Here is a 15,043-nt window from a genome sequence, read left to right as displayed (position 1 = left end):
GGAAGTGTAAAGTGAGTTTACATCAATGTTCTAACTTTTCATAATAGGGAGTGTACCCACCCCAAGGAAGGAACCCATTGGTCCAAACCTTTACCTACCTGTAACGCCCCTAAATCTAGTGTTTAGGGGCAACCCGGAACCTTGCCTCCTCAGAAAAGAATCAACCAAGAAGAAAAGAAGAAGAAGGACCGAAGAGCCGTGCTGTAACTAAGAAGGGGAGGATGCCTACTGGCTTGGCCCCAGCCCTGCTGGGCTGTCCCCACCTCGAACCTGCTTTAGCGATATCCTGGTGTGTCCTGCAGCCAGTAATCTCAAGAACCCCAAGGACCTGCCCTGCCTTCCACAAGAAAATACTTTTTCTCCCATGTGCATTGGATTTCCAAACCCACAGATTTTGCCTCTGGCCAAATCAGTGTCTGCACCACTCTGCAACATTCGCCTACGGCCAGAGTTCGAGTGCCCAACACAACGAGGAGGACTCCCACACAATCCTGAACTGAGATCTGGTGATCTCTGACCTGCCTCGAATCTCCAAGCGAAGCCTGAAGCCTCTTTCGGGAGGATCCGCGACCGGAGCTGGTAAGAAAACCAGAAGCCTAAAGACACCCCTGCACCCAATGCCCCATGGCCTTGGGCGGCCGAACCGGTGGTGTCCCAGCATCCCCAGGCATCCCAACATACCTCTCCAACCAGTGGTCACCTGCAGAAGATCTTCGTCCCTGAGCCTGCAGTCTTTGTTGCAACCGGAGAATCCCTATTAAAAACAACAGGGAACTCGACACCAAAACAGCAGCCTGCACCCAGCTGTCCCTGTGCCTCTGTGGGTGTACTTTGAGTGCTAACTCTGATCCCCCTTCACCCTGAGCCTAACACCAGGAGCTTTGCTCCCACAACCTTGTGGCCTGCTCATGAGCAGCCATCAACCGAAGGCCCCCTATCCCCCATTGGATAACATTGGGCCTTGGCACTCTGCACCCGGCCGCCCTAGGGCCGCTGAGGGTGCTTTGAGAATGCATCCTTGACCCTGGGGGAACCCTGGTTCTAACCCTAGAATACCAACTCCCACAACAAAGTACTTACCTGTTAACTGACAACTTCATTTCTCTCCAAAGGAACACAATAACTGTTTTTCCTGTAAAAATGTTCAGTGTGGAGTTGGTTCTGTATGAAACATTGAAAAACTGCAAATAACTAAAAACTGCTTTACTTACCTTTTCTCTAGGAAATGTCCCAGTGTGATATCTAGGCATGTCACACTGAGTAGGAAAAGTAATCCATAAAGTAATCTGTACAGTAATCAAAAGTAATCTAACAGTAATGTCCACTGTACTGATTGCATTACAAACCTGTAACAAAGTCATTTTCATTCAGCTTGATTGTATTGTACAACATGCCTTGAAAATGATCATATACACGTACCTGTGCCAGGCTTGCTTGGTTCTAGGAAATAAATACAACGAAATAATATTTTTTTACAAATCAATTAGGTCTGAGTTCAGTCTTTGAGTGTGTGATTTTATTTGCTGATTGAGTGTGCACAACAAATGCTTAACACTTCCTTCTGATAAAGCCTTACTGCTCGCCCACACTACCACAAATAGAGAGTAGGGTGCTATCTACTTTTACCTCTTCCTACCTTTGGGGTTGTACTAGACTCTGTGCACACTATACCTCATTTTGGTATAGTATATAGAGAGCCAGCTTCCTACTTGCGGACAGCCCCTCCTCGCAAAGAGGAATGCTGGGAGACGTAGCCCCCACCCCAGTCAGTCACAAACAGAGTCATTGAGAGGCCACGCGCCGTGGTGGAAGCGCTGCGCTTTTAAGTCATGATTTGGTTGTGCGGACAGCGCCTCCTCGCCCACACAGAGGAATGCTAGGTGGCGCAGTCCCATCCCAGTCAGCCACAAACCGAGGTACTGCAAGGTCAGTAAACAGTCATTTGTTTTCACTTCTGTTTCACCCAGCATGCAAGGCTATTCAAGCACAAGCAACTTTATAAACAGTGTTTTGGAACATAATGTCACTTTTGCAGGAACAGAATGGTGTTTTTTTCGCTAAACACTCTGCAGCACAATGTTCCACTGAGAGTGAGTTGCTTCAAGGTCTCACCTATTGGGAACACTGTGTTACTCTTCATGAGAACTTGCCATTGTAAATTAAGTAGTGGCATTTGTATTAAGAATTTAGGTGCCTTAGAGGCACCCGGGATCTGACCTGCATTATGTGACTCTGTGGGATAATGTTGAGAATGTGAGCTCAGAACACACTTCTTGTGGGTGTTGGGGCTTATTCTGCTTGTATTTTAGGAGGCGGCACCACGTCGGTCTGTCTGACCTCTGACTTTGATTTATTTATTAGAACTGAATGAACTACAGCTAGTTCTGTTCATTTCCTGCATTTTATTATTGGAGCTTCGTGTTATTTCTTGATTTAAATGACTAATTGATTGGTTTCAACAATTTTGTCATCTGGAATGATTTCAACCTTTAATAAACCTTCATGGTTTTCTTTTATATTTGTTTTGCTTTCATTAGAAAGCCGAATGCCCTTTACAGCCTGCATTATAATTTGTTGGCCAGATCCATTGAGGAGCAACAAAGGGCCATATTATCAAGGAACGGCGATAACATTATCGCCGCTTTATTTCCTGCCGCTAAAGCGGCGATAATGGGCTTGATAATATGCCCTTGTGAATTCCCATAGAAGCCCAGGTTCTGGTGTCAACATGGGCTTCTATGGGAATTCACAAGGGCATATTATCAAGCCCATTATTGCCGCTTTAGCAGCAGTTTCCTGACGCTAAAGCGGTGATAATGTTATCGCTGTTCCTTGATAATATGGCCTTAGGATATTCACACTGCTCTTGGGTGCTCCAGTCAGCCACAAACAAAGTCACTGAGAGGCCACGTGCCGCGGGGGAAGCACAGCGCTTTTAAGTCATGATTTGGTTGTGCGGACAGCCCCTCCTCGCCCACACAGAGGAATGCTAGGTGGCGCAGTCCCACCCCAGTCAGCCACAAACCGAGCTACTGCAAGGTCAGTATACAGTCATTTGTTTTCACTTCTGTTTCACCCAGCATGCAAGGCCATTCAAGCACAAGCAACTTTATAAACAGTGTTTTGGAACATAATGTCACTTTTGCAGCAACAGAATGATGTTTCTTTCGCTAAACACTCTGCAGCACAATGTTCCACTGAGAGTGAGTTGCTTCAAGGTCTCACCTATTGGGAACACTGTGTTACTCTTCATGAGAACTTGCCATTGTAAATTAAGTAGTGGCATTTGTATTAAGAATTTAGGTGCCTTAGAGGCACCCGGGATCTGACCTGCATTATGTGAATCTGTGGGACAATGTTGAGAATGTGAGCTCAGAACACACTTCTTGTGGGTGTTGGGGCTTATTCTGCTTGTATTGTAGGAGGCGGCACCACGTCGGTCTGTCTGACCTCTGACTTTGATTTATTTATTAGAACTGAATGAACTACAGCTAGTTCTGTTCATTTCCTGCATTTTATTATTGGAGCCGCCCCTGTGCCGCTGCGGGTGTACTTTGAGTGCTAATTCGGATCCCCCTTCACCCTGAGCCTCACACAAGGAGCTTTGCTCCCACAACCTTGTGGCCTGCTCATGAGCAGCCATCAACCGAAGGCCCCCTATCCCCCATTGGATAACATTGGGGCTCGGCACTCTGCACCCGGCCGCCCTAGTGCCGCTGAGGGTGCTTTGAGAGTGCATCCTTGACCCTGGGGGAACCCTGGTTCTAACCCTAGAATACCAACTCCCACAAAAAGTACTTACCTGTTAACTGACAACTTCATTTCTCTCCAAAGGAACACAATAACTGTTTTTCCTTGAAAAATGTTCAGTGTGGAGTTGGTTTTGTATGAAACATTGAAAAACTGTAAATAACTAAAAACTGCTTTACTTACCTTTTCTATAGGAAATGTCCCAGTGTGATATCTAGGCATATCACACTGAGTAGGAAAAGTAATCCATAAAGTAATCTGTACAGTAATCAAAAGTAATCTAACAATAATTTCTACTGTACTGATTGCTTTACAAACCTGTAACAAAGTCATTTTCATTCAGCTTGATTGTATTGTTCAACATGCCTTGAAAATTATCATATACACGTACCTGTGCCAGGCTTGCTTGGTTCAAATACAACTAAATAATATTTTTTTACAAATCAATTTGGTCTGAGTTCAATCTTTGAGTGTGTGATTTTATTTGCTGATTGAGTGTGTACAACAAATGCTTAACACTACCCTCCGATAAAGCCTTACTGCTCGCCCACACTAACACAAATAGAGAGTAAGGTGCTATCTACTTTTACCTCTGCCTACCTTTGCGGTTGTACTAGACTCTGTGCACACTATACCTCATTTTGGTATAGTATATAGAGAGCCAGCTTCCTACTTGCGGACAGCCCCTCCTCCTCGCAAAGAGGAATGCTGGGAGACGTAGCCCCCACTCCAGTCAGCCACAAACAGAGTCACTGAGAGGCCACGTGCCGCGGGGGAAGCGCAGCGCTTTTAAGTCATGATTTGGTTGTGCGGGCAGCCCCTCCTCGCCCACACAGAGGAATGCTAGGTGGCGCAGTCCCACCCCAGTCAGCCACAAACCGAGCTACTGCAAGGTCAGTATACAGTCATTTGTTTTCACTTCTGCTTCACCCAGCATGCAAGGCTATTCAAGCACAAGCAGCTTTATAAACAGTGTTTTGGAACATAATGTCACTTTTGCAGGAACAGAATGGTGTTTTTTTCGCTAAACACTCTGCAGCACAATGTTCCACTGAGAGTGAGTTGCTTCAAGGTCTCACCTACTGGGAACACTGTGTTACTCTTCATGAGAACTTGCCATTGTAAATTAAGTAGTGGCATTTGTATTAAGAATTTAGGTGCCTTAGAGGCACCCGGGATCTGACCTGCATTATGTGACTCTGTGGGATAATGTTGAGAATGTGAGCTCAGAACACACTTCTTGTGGGTGTTGGGGCTTATTCTGCTTGTATTTTAGGAGGCGGCACCACGTCGGTCTGTCTGACCTCTGACTTTGATTTATTTATTAGAACTGAATGAACTACAGCTAGTTCTGTTCATTTCCTGCATTTTATTATTGGAGCTTCGTGTTATTTCTTGATTTAAATGACTAATTGATTGGTTTCAACAATTTATTTTGTCATCTGGAATGATTTCAACCTTTAATAAACCTTCATGGTTTTCTTTTATATTTGTTTTGCTTTCATTAGAAAGCCGAATGTCCTTAACAGCCTGCATTAAAAGTTGTTGGCCAGATCCATTGAGGAGCAACAAAGGGCCATATTATCAAGGAACGGCGATAACATTATCGCCGCTTTATTTCCTGCCGCTAAAGCGGCGATAATGGGCTTGATAATATGCCCTTGAGAATTCCAATAGAAGCCCAGTTTCTGGTGTGAACCTGGGCTTTTATGGGAATTCTCCAGGGCATATTATCAAGCCCATTATCGCCGCTTTAGCGACAGTTTCCTGCCGCTAAAGCGGCGATAATGTTATCGCTGTTCCTTGATAATATGGCCTTAGGATATTCACACTGCTCTCGGTCGATCAGAAGAACTTTAAACAGACATTCATCAATATAGCACGAACCCGACCCGAAGGTATTGGAGCGCTTTTACTTGAGCACCAGTTACGTTGCACAAGGACACATTCATACTTTGGGAGGCATGGGGAGATTAAGTGATTTGCCCAGAATCACAGGATGCTGAGCCAACGCCGAGGCTCGAACTCGGTTCCTCAGTTCCAAGATGGCAACTCGAGCGGTAAGGCTACATCCACTCCCCTAGATCCTTATATAAAATCTGACCTTTTTGCCTCTGTTTAGTCAGTCCAGGGTCAATAAGGCAACTCCAGAACACATTTCAAAGCGCTTTCCTATTATAATAATTATGTTCACTGTTTAAAGTAGGTACCGGTAAGGGAAAAAAATGCAGACTTTGAGTTATTTTCATAGGTTTGCACTGGTGGGATATTAAAATACTGATCATGCGGTAAAAACATCTGGCCAGGTGGCAACCCTACTCACACAGGAACCCGGAGAGCTCTTTTGCTGTGTAACTATACAGCAGTAATGCACTAAAAGCAGCCTTTCCCCTTTTCAGCACTCCAAACCAGCTAGACTTCATCAAATTGATACAGCAACCTCTTCCCCAACCTGCATCGGAAAGCCATCTTATGCCGTGTTCAGTATCCTATGGCTCTAAGCACCTGCAGGGCCCAGTCCCTCCATGCTTCTGCAACCCTGCTTCCTTTGCTCCAGGTTCCTGTGGCACTCCCTGTCCTTGTGGATGCCCCCCACATTCAGGCTCCAGCTGCAGCACTCCTGCTAGCACATAGCTGCCAGGTTTCCCAGGTCCCTGAGTGACCAGTTAGTCCAGTCCCATTTGTTCTTACAATTATGGGACTTGTAGTCCTGGGTTTATCTTGAGTTAAAGAAGACAACAAGTCCCAGAATTCTAAGAAATAGCAATTCTGGCCTAACTAGTCATGCATTGACCTGGGAAACTAGGCAACTATGCTAGCAGCAAGAAGAGCTGCTTCAATATTCTCTCCAAACCCTTCTACTAATGTAATGCTTCCTCCAGGATCTGTAGAAATTCCCACCTTTCACTCCCTTTTGCTGCTACTGCACTCACTTACTCTATGTTCCGGCAGCGCTTCCACCCTTTTATTTAAATCTACTGTTATTTCAGGATTTGGCAGCGCTCACTCCTTTTGAGTGTTTGCAGCATTCCCTGCAACAATAGTTGTACAGAACCCCCTCTGTTTGGGCTCCAACAGCAATACTGTTTCCAAGCCAATATTACTAAGCATGATGTGACTTATAACGTGAAACTACACTTTCCAAGACGCTTAGATGCTTAGTGCTGGTGGTGAAACAGTACTTGCACAAAGGTACTCTTGTGACTTGCCTGACAGCGATGATTCAGGAGCTGGTAACACACCCACCGTTCCTTCACTCTACTCTGACACGTCACTCTCTTTGGATGCAGCAGTACTCACTCCCTTTGGGTGCTTGCAGCATCCCTACGTCACAGCTGTCCAGATCCACTCCTCCCTTGGCACCTGCTGCAAAACCTCCCATCATTATAGCGGTAAAGTGACCCATGTTACCCATGCTGTGACTTGCAAGTAAAGTTAGAAGTCAAAGGAGGCTGCATAGTGCTGTTGGCTAAAATGGCACTTGAAAGTTACCCTTATAAGTTAGCTGACAGCTATGCTTCAGGCTTTTGTACCACCCCCAAGCCCCCCTCCTTTATTGCTCCTGAGTTCTTCATGGGTGCACATCCTCCCTCCAGGCTACTGAAGAACGTTGAAGCATTTAACTGGACACAGATCATCTTGGTTATGCAGGTATCCTGCCTCTGTATCGCTTGATGCTTTACTGGCACACTGAAACAACCAGCAGACACATTGTTTCACTACTTTAGTTTAACGTCATGACAAAATCAATTTGAGTTACACTTATTCTAGTCTGTACTTTCCAGTTTTTCGCATACTCTCTCTCACACCCTTCCTCTCTACATACAGGCCTGTACTTCACCACATTTAAAATTCGTAAACTATCCGGTGGAACCCATGAAGGTGACTGAGGATCAGATTTCTTGAGCTCACCAGACTCTATGCTTTATGCTAGCTACTCTGTCTGAAGTCTAGCAGCCTGGAGGTGATTAATCTGAGAGTCAAGCCCAGCTAGGCAGTGTGACTGGCTGATGGGCTGGAGAGAGGGAGAGGCCGGAGCTGCAGCAGAGCCCATTCATAGGTGTCAGGCCTGGGTGGAACATGTTACCTTTGTCACCATGAATAGTTTCTCCCTGACTTCCACAATGCACTGTGTTTGCGTATGAGACTGTAATGGCAGCTGGGTTTCAGGAACCAAGTTGTGAAGCTCAGAGGAGATGGGGAGGGGGGTGTCAAAATGTAATCCTCAGATGGATAGAAAAGACTGAAATCGTTGCAGGTGGAGCAAGATGGCCACTATGTAATTTCAAATGCCCTCAAGGAGGACTTTCCAGGGACTTATGGGCAGAATCGGAGGAGATTAACACACAATGAATACAAGAGCTGCAACGACAGGCATTCCTGAGTATGGAGATGCTGATCATGCCTGCATTCAATACTCGGGGGTCCGTGATCTGACCAAAACACGCAGACCCTTCCCTCTACTCTCTTAATTGAAATGAAGACACATGCAGCAGAATTAAAAGATCAACAGACTAGAATGCCGAAACCCATTTCTTTGAGACCGCCGAGCCATGCAGTAGGCAGGAACGAGCGCCCTGCAGCGCAATCAGAAGGGTGCGATTATGGGTAACTCACGGCAGACTCTAGAGCGGGGGCCACATTGGGGAAGAGGGAGCAGTACAGACCACTGACACCAGGTTTGTGTGAAAAAGGCTGCTTTATTGAAACAGGAGCACATCACAAAACACCCTTGGCCTTTGCCGTACAAACCTACAACCTCCTATTACAAAATTAATCACCCCTAAAATATCCCTCCCCCCACAACAACACATTCAGCAATATTGTACTTGCACCAGAGCTGGTCAATTGCAACCGAGACCTCTAAAACCCTTCCCTTCTTTCCTACATCTATTACCCTCTTAACCCATTAAACTTCCTACCTAACCTTAAATTCCCTAGCTCATCCAGGCATGAACTTGCCTACCCGCTCCCTTTCAGCCTGAACTGCCACTGACTACCAAAATAACCTTCGGTGAACCCTGGCAACTTCTCTGCCAACTGCCACTCTGAAAAGGCTTGTGCCCGAAGCTTTCTGCCCCCCACCTGCCCTCTTCCTGGCCTTTAAAGATAGAGTAAACCAACTAACTGATGTTAAGCACCTTGGCCAACACCAACTTTCACTGCAACACGTACAACTCCATGACCATGAAGGACAAATTAATCCCTTCCCCTCTAAAAACGTCCACGTCCTCATGATGGAGCTCTGAATGCTACTCTGCCCAAGCCGATGTCCCTACAAAAAGAGTGCATTTTTTGGTTCAGCTCCCTCCTGGCTCTGTCTATGACAGCCCGCACCATACATATCTGGGTATAAATTCAGTCCAAAGCACATGGCAACCGGCCCACAACCTATGAATCTCCTTCAAATCCTCCTTCGTGGATTTTATCAATGCCAAACCTTTTTGAAGCACTACATCGTTCTCACCTCGGTGTATCAGGAGTATGTCAGGAGAGTTACCCACTACCATAAGTCTATTTATACAGGGAAGGTGCTCCCTCCATCTCATTCTTTCCTTTCTGTACCAAATGATGGAATACAAAGCACTATTGAAACCCAAATATGCCCCATGACTTCTGGACCTCGTGTGACACTCTGCCCACTTAACAAAGGATAGTGCCACAATCCATATCTTCAGACTTGCAGCCTGAGGCCCGGGAACAGAACCTGTAACAAAAACAAAAGTTGATAACCTGAACAAACCTTAACAAGCCCTTCCCCCAACATACCTCTGAAAACAATCGGACGACCATCTACCCAGATCCATTATGCTCCCTCGACCCCAACCCTGCCTACCTGCTTCTGTAGTTATGCCTATTATGAAAAAGTATGTCCCAAAATGGCACAAATCCAACCCAATTAGGGGCAGCATTTTGCTCATTAGGGCCAGCAGTTGAAAAGGTGTAACTGGCTTTACTGTTGCATTAAAACCCTCCCCCCCCCCCCCCCCCCGATGACAACCCGCAGCAGAAGGGCTGCTCTCCAGTGCCCCGGGCAAAGTTGAGCTGCAGGATGTACCTGAGAAGGATGATCCTGCCCTCATTTCTTTGATATGTTTTAGATTTCTACAGCCTTCCTTATACTGACTGACGAACCAAGGTGTTCCGCTTGCAAATTGGGTATTTGGTACTTGTCCAGGACTGCAACCCTGGGAGTAAGTTCCGCCTTCCTTTTGAGCCCGATCCATGGAGGATCTTCAAGGTAAAAGGTGGCTGCCTGGCTCGGCCATGAGCTGGTTGCCTGTAACGTATCTCTGGTCAAAAGGCTTGTGGGGCCAGGACCTCTGATGAGAACACTGAGTCTTTGCAGTCAGAGAAATGTGGACTAGTTGATGACAGAGAAGGGGACCAGGATCATGTTCCAAGTGGAAGGATTGAACCGAGGGAGCCCAGTCAGATGGCAGAAGGGATTATGGAGCCCAGTTTATCAGATGCTACACAGCCACAGGCTTTACAACTGATTCAGAATGAGAGAGCTCACCCCCAAAATCATCTGCTGCCTTATCCTGTGCCTTCCACAAAGTATCCGGACAATGTCAAGTAGTGAGGGGTTTGGGCGAATCAATTTTGTCAGGTTCTTGGTAGTGTGTTGTTATGGATTTTGTTTATTTTTTATTTTTGGAGGAATGTAGAGTCCTTATTATGGCATGTTCTGGCCAGAGGCGTGCCAGGGACTACCCCACACCTGTGATGTCTGGTTTAATCTGTGATGTAGGCTGTTGAATAAATAGTAGTGGAGTCACATTTGTATGGTTAATATAGAAACTAACTACTGAGTTCCTGTGTGTGTCTCCTTATTCTCTGACGTAACAGAGGCGTACCGCTCAATGTAACACAGAAAATAAACTGCAACATAATATTTTAGCTCAGATATCCCTATTGTATAGGATCACATGTGTAAGAAGACTAAGATTGTGGTCATTTGTTCAGCTGAGGTGTTGCAAAGATAGATGCCACAACGTCAGATTAATTTAGAATCTGCAACTACAAATATGAGACTATTGATCACACTCTTTGCTGTTGTACAACTTGTATGGACGAATGCAGTCTATTCTTCAAACCCTCCATTCCCTGGTTAGGGATAAGAAGCTGCTCCTTAACCAGGTTAATCGGCTTCAATTATAGTGATTTGCAGAATTTAGAAGAGTTCATGAAATTCATGTCAGCTGTTATTAAACCATTTTATAGGAATAACATTTAATTTTAAAAAGGTTTTTTTATTTGCATATTATAGCTCCTGAATTCTGCAGTATGGGAATATTGTTATTAATTTTACTGAACGCACTGCAGCCTCTTGTGATTAATAGACTTTTATTTTCCATAAAGAGGCGGGCTGCAGAAGGTCACAACTTGGGTGCACAATTACCCCCCAGGATTGCACAGGGGAAAAACTGAGGTTGTAGATATATTTGTTAAATATGTAGAAAAAAATCCCAGAAAGAAAACCCTTTTATAGAACCACAATTTCAACAGTAATCATGCAACTCTCTGGCTATTAATGTAAGAGAAAGTTTACAAATGAACACTTCTTTTACTGTCAATATTTTCTCTGCGTTTAGAAGTAGTTGTCAATGAGAAATGTTTAATTGGCATATATTTTAATATAGCCATATATCTTGCAGATGGGTCAGCTGTAAAGAGCTATTTCTCACCATTGTTCAGTGTGGGAAGGAGCCATGATTTGTGACCATTGAAGCCACAAGTTTGTCATGGCGTCTACTCCCTCCCTTAACAATGATGAGGCTCTGCATGCATGGGTTATGCCTGCTGTGTGCAGTAGTTTTACATGAAGGTGTATACCATAGCCAGAATACAAAGGATGAAATCCATGCAGTGAGGTAATATGATCATAATTAGGATGGAATCTGTGAGGGATAGATGTGTGTTTTCTCAAGCCAGTTAATCCCTACTGTGGTAATCACGGGGCATATTATCAACGGCCAGCGATAAATATCGCTTAGCGATAATAATAGTATCGCAGGCTATCTCTGGAATTTATCGCCCTGGTAGCGCGTTATTAACAACGCGTTTCTCCAGGGCGATAAAAATTCCAGAGATAGCGAGGTTATCACCGTTTTGCAGGGAACATCGCTGGTTTTCCAGCGATGGTCCCTGCAAAACGGCGATAACCTTGCTGATACGACCCACAGGGTCGTATCAGCATAATCCACCCCCTATGTTAGGGATGGCTAAATCAGGATTTTAGGAGACGTTAGAAAATCTAACATCAGCTAAAATCATGTGGGTTGCCTCGTAAATATCAGGATGTAAACATCCGCGATATTTGCAAGGTAGTCCATCCGGGGTACGCCCAGTAAAGCCCACTTTGCATCTCATTGGAGATGCAAAGGGAGGCGTTGGGAAAATGGGTGCGAACATGCGACTAAGCATGCTAGCACCCTCTTGTAAATAGGGCGCTGGTTTTATCTCTGCTATTTTGGCTTTTGTAAGCCAAAAAAGCAGAGATAAAGCCCTTGTAAATATGCCCCAAAATGTTGCACATTAGTTACAGTGGTGTAGCATGCAGTCAGAAACTGCCAGCAACAACACCCCCCCCCCCTCTTTCTGAGACCACCAAGGGCGGCACATGGGCTAGCTACGTGACCACCACGGTGGCACATGGGCTAGCTACCCACTGATTAGTTGTAAATGTGTGAATCTGTGTTTATTAGTACACTTGCTGAAATTATTTTCCCCAGCAGCGCTGAGTCGGACTCGCCTACAGGGCTATCTGGCAGTGCCAGAGGGTTGGTCTGACAGGGCAGTGTGTGGTCCTTTTTCTTGGTTGTTTGTTGGCCTGTTTTATGGTTTGTTGGGCCGGTTTTTACTGTTTCTTTTCCCTGATATTACAATAAACATTGCCTGCAGCAAGCACAAATGTATGCAGTTTTCCATACCTTGTCTTTACAGGTTCAAAATGTGTCCACTTTGGAAATGTCGGCACCCTTTAATATATCTGATTTGCTAATGGGAGAGACTTAGTACCCGGCCTTTTTTCTGTCTCAGTCTCACCCGGTGAGTGTGTGTGTGTCGCCGCGTGACAGGATAAAAAGCCCACACCCATTTTACAGCCACTGACATTTTGCTAGACATTTTGCTAGATTTCTTTCACCCTTACTGCCCAAGTTAAAGTGTGCCACAGAAAACTTGCATTGTCTTCGTTTCCTGCACGGCATTTTCACATTAGAGCATTTTTTCACCAAACCTCTGAATTTGTCTTTCTGCCCAAAGACGGCTGAATTTGGGTTCGCTTGATGCGTCTCTGGGTCGCTCGACACTCTGAACCGCAGGCGAGCTCTCCCCGGGCGATCTCTCACGTGTTGTTGTCTCTTTCCATGTGCAGCGAGCGTCATGTTATAAGGAATTTGCAGCACTCCCCGGGTGTTGGAATGTATGAGGTACGTGTAATCTTTTTCCAACACTTGTAAAATGGTTAAGATTTTCTCACTTGCTTGTATCTGAATCATCTTGTATCTGTATCTGATTTTCTCATTATCTCTTACCTTTGTTATTTAATGTGTCTGTTGTTTTTAGTCAATCAATCCCACGATGGCAGAGACGAGTATATTTCAAGAGCAAATTCAATGCAGATAAGTTGAAGTTGAGGATGTGTCCAGGCACAGTACAGAAATCATTTGGGCATTCACGTATTTTCCCCATTCCCCATATTTATATAGCGCTTACTACCCCTGTGTGAGGTGCTTGTTGCAGAGTCAACCGTAGGCGAGGCCGCGAGAGACATCTAAAGTAAAGCCACTTTTTGCTTCAAAAATCGGGAGCCTTCCGTCTGAGTCGGGCCTGCTGGCGCGTGCGCTGGGGTTCAGTCAATACCAGGCGAGCGGAAGTTACGCCTTGGCCGAAAGTAGCTGAATTCGATGTGGAATAGTAGACGCAGCGCTTAATTTGTATCATTGTTCTCAACTGGTGGGCTCTGGATATTTAGGCTGGGAATTACTTTGATTATCAGACTTTGACCCAGAAAGAGAGAGGCAGAAAAGGTAGAAAGATAGGAAAACAGTGACAGAGGGCCAAAGAAAGGATATAAATAGAACATGCAAGAGTAAGATAAAGAGATAAAAAGTGTAGGGTGGTGGAAGTAAGTCATGCACTTAAAACTAACGGCCTTATTATGAGTTTGCTGGTCCTCCTGCGGCCCGCCACGGCAGCGCGCCACAGGAGGTCCGCCAAGCTGTTCGAGCAACCGCCCACCGGATTATGATAGTAATCCTTGTCGGGCAGAGCTGCGGCGGTGTCACATCGGTGCCTGTCTAAGGCTCATTGGAGAGCCTCAGACAGGCACCACCGTGACACTGCTGCAGCACGTTCCTGCAGGGCAGTGCTTAATTTGTAAAATATGAAGTGCAGGTGCTCCAAATGTTTTTGGGAGGCCACACCTACGTTTTTCGGCCCCACCCATTTCCTCCACTGGCTCCACACACTCTATTAGCTCCACCCACATCCTCAACTGGCACTGCTAAAAGTTAGATGTTATACCCAATCGATCTGAATTTCAGCAAGGGAGCCTTCCTCATAGAAAGGTTTTGAGAGGAGGTTCCCCTGCCCTGTGAACATTTTGAAAAAGAATAAACCAAAAGTGCATTTAAAGCACAATTTTGCAATAAATTAGCTAAAATCGCTAATGCATTGAAAAGGGACAATTCCAGTGCTTTATGAGCCGATTTCTGGAAAGGACAATACCATTTTTAACAGATTTTTAACTATTGCTCTGTCATCTCTCTCGTGGTATCTGACCTTACGGCTCAGAGTTCACCCCTCTTTACCTCTGTTTCTGCTGCCTACCCTTTCCTCGTCAAAGTTATTCTTCACCTCACCTCCCTCTTGCTACCATGCTTCTGCGGCTGGTAGTAATAATGAAGTGAAGAAAGTAGAGGCATAAATAAACTTCATTAAGCCCCAGGTATTTCCTTAAGTAGACACATACTGCAGCAGCTCTGCTGGCCTCCGCCATAAATTAAAGCAAACAATTCTTAGGAAAAATAAATCTGCATGAGCCACTAAAAAAAGCCAGTGGCACGAAGAGTCCACGGGGCTGCCTGTTTTAATCAAATGCTGCAGCTCAGGTGATGCGCAATATAGATTGCTTTGAAGTTCGAATTAAATTAATGGAGGACACTGCGAGGCTGACCTACTCCTGTCAGTTGTTTTTGCACCTAAAATGTAATACATATTAAGGCACGGCACAATTACATTACAAATTTACAAGCACAAAACATGACACGCCGCTTGCTTAAAG

Source organism: Triturus cristatus, chromosome 3_2 (genome assembly GCF_964204655.1).
Source record: "Triturus cristatus chromosome 3_2, aTriCri1.1, whole genome shotgun sequence".
Taxonomy (NCBI): domain Eukaryota; kingdom Metazoa; phylum Chordata; class Amphibia; order Caudata; family Salamandridae; genus Triturus; species Triturus cristatus.
This window is presented reverse-complemented; position numbering follows the sequence as displayed.